The 16,860-nt window shown below is 38.8% G+C and overlaps 1 long non-coding RNA gene across 1 annotated transcript; it reads left to right on the forward strand.

Moving 5' to 3' along the window:
• Positions 1-1,187: 1,187 nt before the first annotated feature.
• Positions 1,188-16,667, forward strand: LOC123613069 (uncharacterized). Its single transcript, XR_006720399.2, has 3 exons — positions 1,188-1,430; positions 11,957-12,270; positions 16,460-16,667. It is a non-coding gene; the product is annotated as an uncharacterized LOC123613069 (long non-coding RNA).
• The last annotated feature ends 193 nt before the right edge of the window (positions 16,668-16,860 follow it).

The following is a 16,860-nucleotide window of genomic DNA, read 5'->3' on the forward strand; positions in this document are numbered from 1 at the left end:
GGACAGGTGTCCAGTCAGACCTGGACTCTTTCTGCACCTCATTCAGGCCTCCTCCCTGGCTCCCTGAAGATCTCCTTCCTAGTCCTGATACTTCTATTTCAAGCCAGGAAGCTCAGTTCCCAACCATCTGAGAGTTTTGTCTGAGAATTAGTGCAGTGTGATGGTCACCAGTGAACCTAGCAGAGCTGAATAGTCTGGATTTAAATCCTGGCTTGGCTAGTTTTTGCAGTGAGTCCTTGGTGGAGTCTATCTGTGCCTCAGGTTCCCCAGCCATAAAGTGTTATAATGGGGTTCTCTATCTCACGTGGATGTTGTGAGTATTAAACAAGCTAATACATGTGAAGTACTTAAAATTAGGCCTGGTTCATGGTAAGCTTTCACTGAGTATGCCTGCTTGTTATTACTCACTGCTGGGAGGAATTGGAAATTTAGCCACAATAGCAAAACATTTTTTTTTTGATCACTGAATTTGTTTTGTTTTGTTTTGATTTGTTTGTTTGTTTGTTTTGTTTTGTTTTTGAGGGGGAGGTAACTAGGGTTATTTATTGCTTATTTATTTATTTATTTATTTATTTTAGTGGAGGTACTAGGGGTTGAACGCAGGATCTCGTACATGCTGAGCATGCACTCTGCCACTGAGCTATACCCTTCCCCCTTATTTTTTTTAAATTTCAATCTATATTCATAATTCTGCCATTTAAAAAAATTTAAAGTGTAATTGACATAAAATAAACTGTACATATTTAAAGTATACAATTTGATAAATTTTGAGTATATGTATGTATATATTTGAGGTTACATATGTATGTATATATTTGAGGTTACATATACCACTAAATCAAGAAAGTGAATATATACATCACCCAAAAAAGCTTCCTTGTGGTCCTTGGTAGTCCCTCCTTCTAGTCCTCCACACTCCCCTCCACTTCCTGTTACCAGCAATTGATTTGCTTCCTGTTACTGTAGATTAGTTTGCATTTTCTAGAATTTTATATAAATAGAATCATACAGTATGTGCTCTTTTCTTTCACTCAGAGTGGATATTTTAACATCTTCCATGTTGCTGCATGTATCAATAGTTCGTTCCTTTCTATTGCTGAGTAAGCAGTATTCCATCGTGTACCGTACTTTTATCTGTTCACCTGTGGATAGATATTTGGGTTGTTTCTAGGTTTGGGCTACTACAAAAATAGCTGCTATGAGTATGTGTATGCAAGTCTTTGTGTGGATGTGGTTTTTGTTTTGTTTCTCTTATGTAAATACCTAACAGAAAAATTGGCTAGATCATAGTTAAATATATTGTTAACTTCTTAAGAAATTGCCAAACTGTTTTCCAAAGTAGTTGCATCATTTTTACATTCCCCCCAGAAGTTCCTTCACATCCTCATCAGAGCTGTATATGGTCAGTCTTTTTCCTTTGAGTCATTCTGGTAAGTGTGTAGTGTTATCTCATTGTGATTTTGTGTTTCCCTTATGAGTAACAATGTTGGCATCTTGTCATTTACCTTCTTTTTTTTCAACTCTCAATTTTGGTTTATTCTCCCCCCCCCCTTTTTCAGTTTTATTAGGTAGAATTATTACAGTTCGACTGCACATAACTTGTCATTTATTTTCTGTCATCTATCTTTTTTGATGAAGTATCTGTTCAAATATTTTGCCCATTTCCAAAAATGGGGTAGTTAACTTCCATATTATTGATTTTTGAGAATTATTTATAAATTCTGGATATAAGTCCTTTTTAAAATATATGTTTTGCAATTATTTCACCCTGTCTTTGACTTGAACTTTCATTCTCTTAACAGTGTTTTTCAAAGAGCAGAAATTTAAAATTTTTCATTACCTCAAATTTATCTTTTTTTTCTTTTATGGATAGTTGTTTTGGTGTTGGATAGAAGAAATTTTTGCCTAAACCAAGATACTAGAGATTTTATTATAAGTTTTATTATATGGAAGTTTTATAGTTTTGGTTTTACACTTAGGTCTATGACCCATCTTAAGTTAAATTTTGTCTGATGTGAGATACAGGTCAAACTTCTCTCGTTTTATTTTGCATAAAGATATCCAATTGTTACAGCATGGTTTATTTTTCTTTTTTAGTTTGTTAATATAGTTAATTATGTTAGAATGTTAAGCCAGCACTGCTGGCTGGGATAAACACAACTTTGTTGTATTATATTATACCTTTTATGTATTTTGGATTCATATTGCTAAAATTTTATTTAGAATTTTGCATCTATATTTGCATATATATAGTATGAGGGATATTGTTCTATAGTTGTTTTTTTTTAATACAGTCTTTGATTTTGGTATCAGGGTAATGTTTGTCTCATAGAATGAGTTCAGAAGTATTCCCTTCTCTTCTGTTTTTTAGAAGAGTTTGAGAAGGATTTGTATTTATTTTTCTTTTAATATTTGGTAGAATTCACCATGAACCCATCTCATCTTGAGTTTTTCTTTGTTAAGAGGTTTTAAATTACTGACTCAGTCTCTTGTTATAGAGCTGTTCATATTTTCTGTTTTTCTTGAGTCAGTTTTGGTAGTTTTTGACCCATTGGTTATTTACTAATGTGTTGTTTAACTTCCACATATTTATGAATTTCCCAAATTTCTTACTCTTACTGAGTTCTAATTTTATTCCATCGTGGTCAGAGAACATATTTCCGGTATTGACCTAGGTACACTCTCCAAGGCAAGTCAAGTGAAGGCTGCTGAGATAACCTTCTGGCCTTTGTCAAGTTTTGCTCTTGACGGGTGGGAGTTTCTTTAGAAGCTAAGTTGGCTTCTGCAAGCAGTGTGCAGCCGGTGAGGGCTGAGCTCAGCTTTCCCACCTGGGTTTCTTTCTGGCTCTGATCACAAATCCCTTGGTTAGAATAAAGTTAGGAATGCCCCTATTTCTCTGGTTGGTGGAGCTGAAAGGCATTCCAGTCCTAGGCACATTGGTGGAGTAGGTGAATGTGATGTTAAACTTATCAGGTTACTTTGTAAGAGCTGTTTTGCAACATTCAAATGAGCGTTAGGATAGATGTGGCTGGGTTTCCGATGATGAGTTTTTTTCATTACAGGTTTCATTTCCTTATCTGGCCTTCAACCAACATCCCCCTCACTGACTGTGTTGAAATTAGAACAATAAAACATTCCCTTCCCTCAGAAGTCTCAGTAAAATTCCCCTTCATAACAGGACCATATTTCCTGGCCTCTGTCAACCCATTAGGATGTTTCAGGGTATTTTTCCTTCTCCTTCACAGCCCTAGGAATAGCTACAGGAGTTCACACAACAGTCTACTCAAATACTCTGAGGTGAGTCTGATTCAGAGTCCACTTCGGGGTTATTTATCTGAGGAAATACCTAAGCCAGTGAAGAGGTCAAACTGAGTTCTGCAAATAGAAAGGAAGTGAACCAGGGAAACAGAACACATTAGTACCTCGAATAAATAGCCTGCAGGTTCCTCCTTTGGCATCGTGCTGCACAATCTTGATCAGATTGAAGAAACCATTACAGGTTTTGTTTTCATCACTAGAAACGTGAAAATTAAACCCAGCTAATAAGGATCTTGTGATATTTGCCACAAATAAAAAGATGTCATTTTTATTTTGTTGTGTTCCTTTATCAGTTGCCACTGAGCAAAGGGGGATGACTTAGTGGTGAACATGTTTGACCCATGGTGTCTCCCTGATTCAGTGAACAAAGAACATAGATTCTTTCCTTAAACGTTTAGCTTCATATTAAATATCAAGTTAGGGAAATTAGTATCTAGTTAAAAGATATGTATAAGAATGAATTGTAAAAAGAAAACAGGATTTCAAAGAAACACAAATCTCCACATATGGACTGTGGTATATTTTTAAATTCAACTTTTACAATCAACATTTGATTCACCAACTCTAGTTCAAAATCAGAGACGTAAAAATAAAATGCACCTTTCTTCCTTCCTAGGTTCAGAAACTCATCTCCTAGATTCAGCAACGTATACATAAATATGAATAAATATACACATACACATTGTGATTATATCCTACACAGGACACAATAATTACAGAATATAAGCAATTATAGATGCCATTTAGACCCCTTAACTGCTTCTAAGTAAAAATAAGCTGTTCATAACAAAAATGGTGAAGAAAAATAAAAATTTTGCCTGTGCCCAAGAATGTAAAGGACTTGTCCTTGAAGCCCTTAAACTATCTCCTGTCCTTGAGGAGGACACAGGGCAGATATTCCAATGGCTAAAAGCATCAGGTGAAAAATGAACTGAAGTTAAGGACTGAAAACCATGAGGAGGCAGACAGCATCTGGAGGTAGTTACTTTATAATGAGTAGACCCACACACCACCTCTGCCTCACCCTTCTACTTCCAAAGTCATCATTATGGCTCCTAGTGTTTGTAACAGAAGGATAATCTACCAGCAAGGCTGGAGAAGGGATAATAGCTCCTGCCCTCCTCTGTCCCTGCCCTATCACCAGTTTGGTTGGAGGAAGCTGAACGCTAGCCACCATGAGAACTGTGAGGCCTTATTTCCCATCATCTCACTCACTACACACTCTTGAGACATTCCTTAATCTGATTGGGTCTCAGCCTTTTCATTCACAAAACAAAATGATTGCCCAGGTGGTCCTAACATCTGTCCAAGCTCTCAGACTTGGAGATCCAAGAACTGGAAGTAAGCACCTTGAAGGTATGATGTAAAGTATTAAGTCATGAATATAAAACAGGAACTATTAACGAGTCAGTAGGAAAAACAGAGTCACAGAGTGAAACACAAAATAAAACACATTAATAACAAAGATTTATTTTGTAACCTGGATGAGCTCAGCTAGCTAGCATCTCTTTCCATTACAGCTGATTATCTTCACTCTGCAACACTATCATCCTGTTGAACTGGTCAACTTAGTTATTAGTCAGTGATCTCAGAGACAGAAAACTTTCCTGGGGAGATTATTGTTCTATTTTTATGGATCCATGGCTGTTTTTATATTTAACTTTAGTCAGACAGACACCGAAGAACATCTGGTGTTTCGTAAAATGTTACCTTTGAATAGAAATTTGGCAATCACGTGCTGAGTTCTGGAAAATGACATACTGTCTAACCAGAGTCCATGTGTGGGTTCCTGTAACAGATTTGAAAGGAAAGTGACTTGATCCAACCCACCCAGAAACCCTGAATGAGGGCTCCACTCTGTGATGACTTCTCTTACAAGTGGACATATGCCACATTCCCCAGCATCATTTCAAACATAATCAGCCCACAGATACCATTTGGCACATGGAGTAGCCTGCCAGGTCAGGGAGAGAGGAGTAAGGATGAAGGGAAAGAGAACTGGATTCCAGTGCCACAGAGTATTAATCCTGTTTGGAACACTGTGGCTTAGTTCTTGTCACTCAAATACAAAGCGTGGCCATTGAGGTCAAAGGAAACAAATGACTCATGCTACTTTACCTGCCTTTAAATTCTTTTTTTTTTTCCCCCAGTGAAAGTGTTTGGAGTATCTTTAGCCTCTGGAGCTAGACTGCCTGAATTTAACTCCTTACTTTGCCCTTGCTCACTGTGAAAACTTGGGCAAGTTACTGACCCTCTCTGTGCCTTAGTGACCTCATTTTTTAAATGGGAATGAAAAGAGTACCCACTTTATAGGGCTGCTGTAAGAATTTAAAAACTTAATATATGTTTTTAAAAGAGCACTTAGACTAGTGCCTGGCATAGAGTAAACACTGTAAATTCAGTTATTACTATACTGACCTTCAAAAAGGCTAATTCATTGATAAGTATAACACTTTTTGAATAGACTACAAGATTGTCAGACTTAGAATTTGTTTCTTTGAAGAATTCTTAATCCTTTTAGCACCTGGACTTCATTTAATTCTTTCTGCCACCTGCTTCTTTATGGATGAAAAGAAGCAGATGGTTCTCAGTCTCGCAGCAAATGGTTTCTCTCACTAAGGTGCCTCTCCTTTTCTATGCTTGGTCTGCTCGGGAAAGAAAGCAACGTATAGGTCTGAAATTAACATTTTCCTTCTCTTAATGGAGCTTCAGTGGCTCAAGAAATGAAATTATCCTGTTTCCCAGTGAAGATGGGCTATGTCCTGCCAACCAGACGGAGTTATGTCTGCCAGGAGATTGACAGCAACTGTGTCAGTGCTGAGCCACAAACCAAACAGAACTCCTAGGGCTTTGGAGTTTAGACAATAGATGAATTACAAGGGCACTGTCCCAGAAGAGACCGTGCCTATTTTTGCAGACCTGGGCAATAAAATGGCCATGTCTTTGCAGCCAATAGTCCATGTCTTGGCTTTACTGGGATGTGCCTTTCCCTTGACAGCAGAGAATTCCCAACATGGGGAGAAAGCAGGCTCCATTTCACAGTCCCTAGTGTAGCCTGGATGACTATAACTGAGGTGCTTCAAATCCCCTGTGTGACATCCGTAGGGACTGATTCCACCACGCTAAGAAAAACTTATTGGACCAGGGAGAGTGACGTTGTTTTGATTTGCAATTCAGCCAAACAAGGAGATTACTGCAAACTCAGATGGGTGGAGGGTTTCCCAGAAATGCTGAGTAACACCCAGGGGATATGCTATGATCTGAGATAAATACCTTGCCAAACGTGAGATCCCACAAGAATTTAGCTGGTTTCAAGTAAAACACCCATCTAACAGTCGTAGAACCAGCCCCTGGGTTCAAATGGCAATGCATTCAATGGCAATGGCCCTCAAAGCATTCTAAACACTCATCAAAAGCCCCTTCTCTTAGGATGTTCATTATCTCCAGGGAGGAAGAAAAGACTAGATGAAACTAATTCTTATTAAGATGTTAAAGGGGGGAGGGTATAGCTCAAATGGAGAGCACATGCTTAGCATGCAAGAGGTCCTGGGTTCAATTCCCAGTACCTCTAAAAATAAATAAATAAACCTAATTACCACCTCACCCCACACCCCCAAAAAAGATGTTCAGGCCTGAATGTGAACCTCCTTCCATACTCCAGAGTTATGTACTCTTTGAAAAAGAACTGAAAAGAGACTAGTCAGTCACCTCCCATAGTAAATCTCAAAGCAAAATTTCAGGCCTTGTGTAATTCATCATATTATCATCACCTATGTCACCACCTTCTCTTCGCTCACAAGGCTAACCCTGCAGCACTTCCCTGAACAAACAGTCCACTTCTGCAAACATTTAAGTGTGGCAATGTACAAGGATCTAGCAGAATGCAGCACAGAAATTAAGAACACTGGGACAGGAGTTAGAGCTTGGGTAAAATCCTAGTTTCACCCATTACTGGCACTATGAACAGTTTCTCAATTTCTTGAGTTTCAACTTACAAAATACAACTGACACATTTAATCCTTACAGGGCTGCAGTGGGTACTTCATAGGATGAAGATTTTTACACAGTGCCTGGCGTGAAGTGAAGGCTCAGAGATATTAGCTACATGTAGTATTAAGCTCAGCTGGTGACTACCTCATGAACCACTGAAGTCCTAGCTCCTGGCACAGGGTAGATAATAAATATTTGTGGAATGAATAAAGTTATGAGTTTCTCGCTGCATCATCTACTCTCAACCCTGCCTCTTCCATCACAGAAGTTCTTGAGACAGAGGAAAGAGTGTTATGTAGGTGAAGTTGGTGGTGGTAATAGGGCTGGTCAAGACTAATGCTTAAAGCAAGAGCCCAGCTGGAAAACAGGAGCCAGGAGTAGCCTGATGTCCCAGAAGGTCACAACTAGGAGCCAGGATGGGCATGAGACTGCGGTGAGGGCCAAGTCCAGGGCATGTGAATTCTGCGTGCCTCTTTCTCTGAGGACTGGACAAGCCAGTAATTCTAGCAAGCTGAACCCACCAAGTTGAAACATAAAAGCTTCTCTCAGGTTTTGCCAGGACTTGTGACTCATTCCAGGTAGGATGCAAAGATCACGCTCAATAAGCAGTCACTCATGTTTATGTACTTACTGTCCTCCACCCTCTTTTCCCCTGATCGCCTTCTCCCTCTACCTCCAGGGTCTTCTTCCTTCACAGGCTTGGTGGGAACAGAGCTGGTATGCTATGTTTCCTGACATAGTTGGACTTAAGGGTGTAATCTGCCTTCTAAGCATCAGTAAAATCCAGCGTTCTCCACTTGTTTCTGTCAAAACACATTGTAAATTAAACGGATTAGGTTTGTGTTTCAGGTAAATGAAACAAATGGTCCCAAGTAAATAAAACCAATGCACCTAGATATGTGGGGTCAGGCAGTGCGTTGATGGCCAACTTATCACTTGGTTGTCCTAAACTGTTCTTACCAGGGATTTTCCATTAAAGGGGACATTACTAGCTTTGAGTTTCAAAGCCTTCAGCTTTGAAGAGGAGAAGTCTCAATGTGGAAGTATGTTTTTAAGTCCTGCAGATGGTGGTTGAAGATTAAAAGGCCAACCTGAAATAGGTGTATTTTTTTTTTTTTAAGAACTAAAATTTCTTGTTGGCATTGGCAAGTGGCCTAGTACAAAAGGATGAAAGAATTTGTTCCTGGCAGCTTTCAGACCCACAAAAAGTCAGCATTTGCTTTGCACACACAGGCTTTGTGTGCTCCTGCCCACAGTAGGCAAGCAATTTACCCTTTAGCAGCAGCAACTCAACATGCTTCAAAGGATTTCTTCGGTGCCCTTTCCTCACTCCGTGCCAGTTCTCTGACCTATGGAGGTCTCACTAAGACATCAGCAGTAAGAATAGACAACAACATAGGTGCCAAAGGAAAACAGACCCTTGGCTTTTTTTCACACCCTATTGTTCAACTTTTGTTGTTACTGCATTGGTGGTTTTGCTGCTTCTGTTTTGCTGCTCTCTAATTCTGTAACTATTCTTCAGCTTTTTAAATAAGCGTTACTTACACCTTCTCTTTCCTGCTGCTTCTTGACAGCCACTAAATGTTCATTCTTGTTATTATTATTAGAAAGAGTATTCATGTCTATGTTACAACTATATAACTTGGGAACACTGCTTAAAACAAAGCCAGCCTCTTCAAGATTTTGGTTGGTAGGCTCATCCAACACAAGTTCTCCTGGTGAAATGAACTCCTGGCCTTTCTCTTAGGGATTCTCTCTCCTAAATGTCATGGTCCTTCTCTTGGAAAAAAGCAGTGGTTGTCAACCAGGGGACTAATTTTGTTCCCCGAGCAACATCTGACAATGTCTAGAGACACTTTTAGTTGTCAACCAGGAGAGATCCATCCTATTGGCATTTAGTGGGCAGAAGCCAGAGATACTTCTAAAATCCTACAAGATACAGAATTATCTGACCTAAAATGTCAATGCTAAGGTTGTGCCCAGGAAGAAGAGGAGGTCTGGGAAGACCAGATGAGCAATGTGGAGTCTGCCTGAGGCCTTAGAGTCTAGAGTCCAGAAAACACACCAAAAGCTTCAGAGAAACTTGAATAGATTTGTAAAACATTCTAGACCATATTGGAGACACAAACACACACTTACCACAATTTATTTTCATGGCAAATCTTGTCACCCTATATAGGCCTTCCAGAATAAAAAGCTTATTCAATAAGGTAATAGATGCCATATTTCCTAGGTGGATTCATCAGGTAACACCAAAAAAGCAATCAACATTTTGCAGCGACCCATGAGAAAGTTGAGCACATGCAAGGCGGGAATGAGGCTGAGATGATAGGAATGTTCCATGAAGCCATCCAGCCCTAATTATATTCCAGAAAGATGAACATCTGCAATATTTATGGCCAGGAGTTCAAAGAAAACGGAAATGCATTTTTGGAAAATGGAGAATCTTTGGATAAATGTCACAAATTTTGGAGCTTCAGACACAAGGAGAGGTGGTAGGGGAAGGCTGTCATTCATTTACTACTAACAGTTTCAAATAATATCTTGGCTTAGTGTGAAGACATGTTGCAAAGTTGGTTAACAAACAGCATTGTCTAGAATCTCACCTGAAGCACTAGTATTTTTGTACTGCAAAGCAAGTTAGTTCATACACGCTCTACAGGGAAAGAATGCATACCTCTTGTAAGGATCATCTAAACTGCTCCTATTGGTGCATGAAAAACCTTTAAATATGCCTTAATTTTCCCTTAATTTATGACACTCAAATGAAGTCAAAATGCTTCTTGGGTTTTTTATTACATGGTTGGAGGGAAATTATTTCTCAGCTGCCTAGTTTGGACATTTTTCTCCTTACGATGTAATCATATTAAAAAAGAACTAAAAACTCTTAAGTTTCTACCAACTGGCACCAAACCAAACTCAGAAGCCAAGTCTAACTCCCTAACCAAACTTAGCTCCACCCTACCCACCCCCTGCCCTAAGTAAAAGATGGTCACATTACATCTTTATGCCAATAAAAATCAATCAAATCCAGTCACTGGGCTGAAGAAAAATAATCTATCTAATGAATTCATATAAAGTCCTAGCTCTTATTAAAGTTATTGATAGCCTGTATCTTCCTAAAATTAATGATTATATTTTATTCCTTTTATCAAAAGTTTTTATTTCTTTGGGGAAAAAAAACTATTGGAAGAGTATACTAAATAAAGAAAGAGAAAAGGGATGGGAAATGAGAAGGAAAGGGGAAAATAAGATACTTTGAGCAGTGACAGGAGGACTCCGTTCTAGTCTGACACAACAGACCTCTTCAGTTACATTTCCCAGGGAGGGAATGGAAAATAAGGTCAGACTGAGTTATAAAATAACACCAGCTGATAGCCAGAGACAATGCTTTTCCCGTAGATGTTTTGAGTAAGAAAGAAAATTCATTCTCAACCACAGCTAATAAATACACACATGCAGACATACATTAAGTCACCAAAGATTTATCATGAAATGTTATATGCAAAACACTGGGCGAGATTTTCGAGTGACAGATGAGAAAGGCGAGAAAACCATAATACGTTTCCTCGACAAACTTGAAATGTAGTGGGGACGTCAGATAAGTGTACAACTGAACACATGTAAAAGAGGCAAGAAGAGGAGGGGGAAGGAGAAATAGGGAGGGGAGGGGAGGGAAGGAAAGAGAAAACAGGTGGGGAAAAAGATATTAAAGGATGGATATTTCCTGACTGAGTGAAGACGTGGTATAGCTGAGATATGAAGAAGCAGGGTTTTAAGGCAAAATTAAGAATATCTTACTTCTCTGGGCAAGATCATACTCCGGATTATGATGAAATGGAAATTCCAGGTACTAAGAGAGGAAAACTGTAAGATTTTACGTGGTTTTTATTACCCATCAAATGCACTGCCAAGCCATCTCTAGCAATTACTCACATGGCTTCTTGCCCTCTGCCTGAAAACAGGCTTCTTCATTTCTCCAAAGGCTCTGAGTTCCTGGTCTGGCCTTAATCCTCAGTGGCCTGAGGTGGACAGCAAAAGAGGGTGCACCTTGTTTAGCACGATGCCATCCAATCACTGCTCTCCTGTCTAATTTGGAATACCATGAGCAGGTGTCTCTTTCCTCTTTCAGAGATACAAAAAACAAGCAAGCTGAGTTTATAAGTCAAAAAGACCTTTGGTGGGGGTAGTGGGTATAGCCCAGTGGTAGAGCACATGCTTAACATGCACAGGGTCCTGGTTTTAATCCCCAGTACCTTCATTAAAAAGTGACCTTTTAATAGGGAACTTCCCAATGTTATGTGTTCCCTCTCCTTGGTGTAATATGCAGCCCCACTCTCAGACACCTATAGTGTAACGGTTTAAAGAAGGGATTTAAGAGTTAGATAGTTTGAGTATAAGTTTTGGTTTTACCTCCTATCACTGCGTGGTGTTGGATGAGTTTATTAACCTCCCTCTACTTTCCTCACCTATAAAGTGAGTTAATAGTAGTACCTATTTCATAGGGTCATGATGAGGATTAAAAGAAGTAAATAGATAGCAAATAACTTATAATGATACCAGGCCCATAATAAGAGTTCAATAAATGCTGCTATCAATAACAATAGCCAATAATAATATAATGTTAATTCCTTATGTTTTCCATAAGAAGAAAAAATTATAGGTGTCAAAGCATCTCAGATCCCATGGAGGAATCTTCCCAGCATCTTCCATCACAGTGGACAAATACTGAGTCAATAACAGCTCGTAGACCCAGAGATGCAGTCCTGTTTTCTCCAGAAGGCTGGCATCCTGACCCCAGATTCGTTTTCTCCAACAGAAGAATCTTACACATCACCACCAGAGGAAGACAGAGGCCCTAAACTTGGATGCTACTATTTCTCTGGCTACTCCCAAGATGTTATCTCTGATTTTCATTATCCAGAAGAGTGACAACTTATCCCAGATTTGTGTCATAGAAAGGTGATGAGTATTCTTCCCTTTACATCCTTATTCAGGTTGTTGATAAAGTATCAGACAAGATTCAGTCACAGACAAAGACTCACACGTGGGTTTCTCTGTAAGTGTCATTCAGTCCTTCATGGTCTGCAGAGATGCTGGCACTTCCCTTCTATTACGGTGCCTGCCCTCTCTCCCTCTCTCTTCTTCCTCTTCCCTAGAATTTGAGCTCATTAGTTCATGACATATTATCATATTAGTCTGTCCAAGTTTTTTTAATCACCATACCCCAAGCTCCCCACATAGGCATTTACTCTCACATGTTTAATGGATTTGTGTGTGTGTGCTGGTACATGTACTTTTGATATGTGTATGATTTTTTTCTTGTGCATGTATTCTTTGAATACATAATTGATATTGTGTCATGTATCCCATCCTATTTCTCTTTTTTCACTTAATACCATCTTTTTTAGTTTTATACAAGATATCCATATCTACTTCCACTCTGCTGTTTCTAACAGCTGCATGATGCTTCGTGGTACTCATCCACCACATTCTGATTATCTCCAATTCCATGGACACCTTGATTACCTCCAGTTCCCTACCTTGATTACCTCCAGTTCCCTATCACCACTGAAATGGCTGCAATAAATCTTTCTGGACCTGTGTAAGACTCTCTGAGATGTATACTCAAAATCCAAATTTCTTGGTGCTCAACAAACATAGAGTAAACCTAAGAGCTGTCGCTTTGCTCTCCAGCATGGCTGCACCAGCTGGAGCAGTCACGGTTATCACATTCCACAGTACACCTCACGGTCATAAGCCCCATCCCTCTATGTCACCACAGTGATATTCATGCAATCACATTACCACCTTGTGTTAAATGTCAAGTTCTATTAGTTTGTACCCATTCTCTATGCATTAGGATACATAGTAAGGCAGGGACATCAATTTGCTTATTGATTTTCTTTCCTGATATTTTCTCGTTAGAATAACTGGAGCATTTTGTTATTTTTTTCCCCAACGTCCTATCAGTTAATCGCCAAACTTTTAGAGCTTTATCTATGCTTTTTTCCCTCACTCTCATTCATATTTCAGATTAAACTCTTTGAACAGGTTAGGAATTCTTCTGTCAAACACAGTTTTCCTCTTCTCATGGGCTGCACTTTATCTCTTGCCAACACTCAGACATTCTGGCCTGAAAAGGCATGGTCTAAAACACTTTAAAACCACTCCTATGGCCAATGGTTTACTTCCCCAAAGCCTTTTTCTCTTCCAAATGCTTCAAATGCCTTCAGTTTGTAGCCTGGACTTCAAAGTCACCAGCAATACATTCCAGATTTCTTGGCTCCTGTATTATTCATTCCCAATGAGATCAGCAAAACAGCCAAATTGTTGGTGGGTTTAAGGAAAGAGTCAATTGCTGCTACTTTTTCAGAATATTAAATCACCCCTTTCTGAGTCATTTTCTCTACACATTAACTTCTTGATACTGGCTTCAATTCTATTCAAACTCCTGGGATAATCTTTTCCTCCTGACTTCTCTGTTGGATGACTTTCTTCATCCTGTAGAAAATGGTATGATATTTCTCCACTACATCTGTCCACATAACTCAGGAGTTTAAAAACATCGTTTGTTTCGTAACTTCACATGAATCTTGTGATTCCAAGTCCCCATTTGTGATGATGGCAGAAAAATTAATTCAGTCACTTTCAGATACTTTTCATCCAGTCAAATTTAAAATTATTATCTCACCAACAGTCCAGTTCACACAAATGCTTCTTTCTCTTCTTCTCCAAGCCAGTTTGCAATCAGCTGCCCTGGAGAAAACAAAGGAGAATGCCTCACCTTGTCATATCTGTCCTGTGCTCACTCTCTGCAGTTTCTCAAGTCTCACACAGTCTGGTCCAGGATCAGAACCTGACATTGACTATGTCAGTGTCTCCTCCAAGGTCAGGGGATGGAGGAGGAACGGGCTCTGCAAAGACTTCCTTTTAATTTAGTAATTTGGATTCTGGGCCATTTATCTTACGGTAGCTTATATCCACAGCAATAATTTCCAGATAAACCTCACAATATTGGAGAATGAAACAGGGACACATTCCATTACTACTTTACATACCACCCGGCTGCAATCTCAAGTGTAAAAGCCTTCCTCTTTATAAATCCAGCCGGTAGAAAGACCTTCTGCAAGCAACAGATGGGACAACTTTTCAGTTATTTGCCCAGTAAGCCTTGAAGGTTCATACATGGCACAAATTCCCTTTGGTGAAAAACTTAAATGCTTAAATGAAATATGGTGACTTGCACTACAGCAAAAGCCCCGCCAGGTTGTTCTCAGAGAATACTGAATTCAGAGCAGGACCATGTGGGGAGCTGATCTAGGCAAAAAGCCTGAAACACAGGGCCTTAGCCCCCAGCTGAGTGCAGTTCAGCAGGTGTTTACAGTATGATCAGTGTTCACTGATTCCAGACAAAAGCACTAAAACTTCATCTCTGTTAAAAGTCTGAAGAGACGTCCAGATTTTTCACAATTTAATTGAAATAGTTTGAGTTACCTTTTTTTTTTAACTGAGGCTGTCATTTTCCTATTTGAAACAGATTTTAAACATCTTTATCTATATTATCATGCATTAGTATGCATAATAAAGTGTAAGCGATAAAGGAAGCATTTATGGAACTTTAAAAGTTCATTTGTTATGAAGTCTGGCACTTCCCCTCATTAGGGAAATTTGTAAAAGACTTTGAATTTGACAGAGATTACTAGATTTTTCTGCTGGTTTTCTCTTACTATTGTAATAAATTACCACATAGTTAGTGGATTAAAACAACACAAATTCATCAGTTTATACTTCTGGAGATCAGCTGTCTAGTATACTGGGCCTAAATCAGGGTGTCAGCAGGGCTGCATTGCATCTGGGGTACCTAGGGGAGAATCTGTTTCCTTGCCTTTTCTCAGGGCCAGCAGCATTTCTTGGCTTGTGGCCTCTTCTTGCATCTTCAAAGCCAGCAGTATAGTATCTTCAAATCTCTGACTGTGACCTCCTCTTCTGCCTCCCTTTTCCACTTTAAAGGACCCTATAGTTACATTGGGCCCATTCTGATAGCCCGGGACAGTTTTCTTATATAAAGTCATCTGATTAGCAAACATAATTCCAACTGCAAACTTAATTCCCTCTTTCCACATAACATATTCACAGGTTCTAGGAATCAGAACAGGCAAGGGGCATTATTCTGCCTTTCAATGGAATGCTCACTGTTATCCATCTACTGGACACTCTGGGATTATCTGATTTTATGTGAATATTCTCTTGTCCTTGACAAGGCTATTTCACAACTCTGTAAACTGGAGAAACTAAGAGCAATGCAGATAATTCTTCTCTATAGATACACAAATGAATTATATATAATAGATATAATTTATTTCTTCTCTATAGGAAAGATAATTTCAAACTATATTTTATTGCCATATAGATATTAAATAGTTGTATAGTTTTACATATAACACATCAATTGCTGTATTATGTATATTTATATAAATATAAATACATCCATTGGTATTGCTGATTACCTAGATGTGTGTCTGTTCTCCAGAGTTTCCTTTGAATCAGTTTTAACATCTTGCTGATTTCTTCATTAATTTAATTAAATTAAATCTTTGACATGTGTTCATTTTATATCTGCATGAGAGTGATGATTTTATCTTTCAAAAATTAAATTGCAACAGCTGTGAAATCACCTAATAGCTGAGAACTAGCTGCCTAGAAAATGTACCAGAAGCTGATACTCTTTAGACAGTATTTCTCAAAGTGTCCTCAACCTAACATAAGTTCTGCGAGTGTTAATAAATGTTCCCTGAAAAAAATGGTTTCATTTTAAAATAATTTCAAGGAAGTTTTTTATTCACAGGCCCTCTCACAGGGATAGTATTTCATGTAAAACATTTTAGAAAATTCTATTCCAGATTATTGGATTTTGTCACATTGTAAACTAACCAGGAGCCAAGACTCTCATAAAATTATAATGTTCATGTCAAAACAAAAACTCATGTTCTCCATTCCTTTGCCTCAATTTACCCAAATTCAAAATGCTCTTGAATGTGTTTAAGTAAAACCTGCTTGCAGTCAGGAAGGCTGTAGGTATGTATGTGTATCTCAGAAGTGGGGCCATCTCTGATTTTCACTTGATCTGATTTTCTTTTTTTTTTTTTAGAGATGCAAGAGATGGAGGTTGGACTTAGAGTGCCAAACCATTGATTTACAAGAGATCACCTGTGACGCAAAAACTCTTGTTTGTTATCCAAACTTCCACCATACCGGTAACAGAGGGCCTGTAGCTAGTAGGCAGATAACTCCTTGGTGACTACAAATCAGAGGAAGATGAGGTATGCTGTCTTTCAGATCAAGTAAAATAATAAACGTTATTGGATGATTACCATTTGCTAGGCTATGTGCTGAACATCGTGCATAACCTCATTTATTATCTAAACTAGTACTATCTTTATCTTACTAAAAAAAAACCCAGATCGTGGCACCAGTGAATCACTTGTTCAAAGTCATGTGACATGTGAGTGGCTGAGCTGGGACTGAGGCCCACACAGATCAGGCATCATG

The sequence above is a fragment of the Camelus bactrianus genome, chromosome 1 (assembly GCF_048773025.1).
Source record: "Camelus bactrianus isolate YW-2024 breed Bactrian camel chromosome 1, ASM4877302v1, whole genome shotgun sequence".
NCBI classification, from domain to species: Eukaryota; Metazoa; Chordata; class Mammalia; order Artiodactyla; family Camelidae; genus Camelus; species Camelus bactrianus.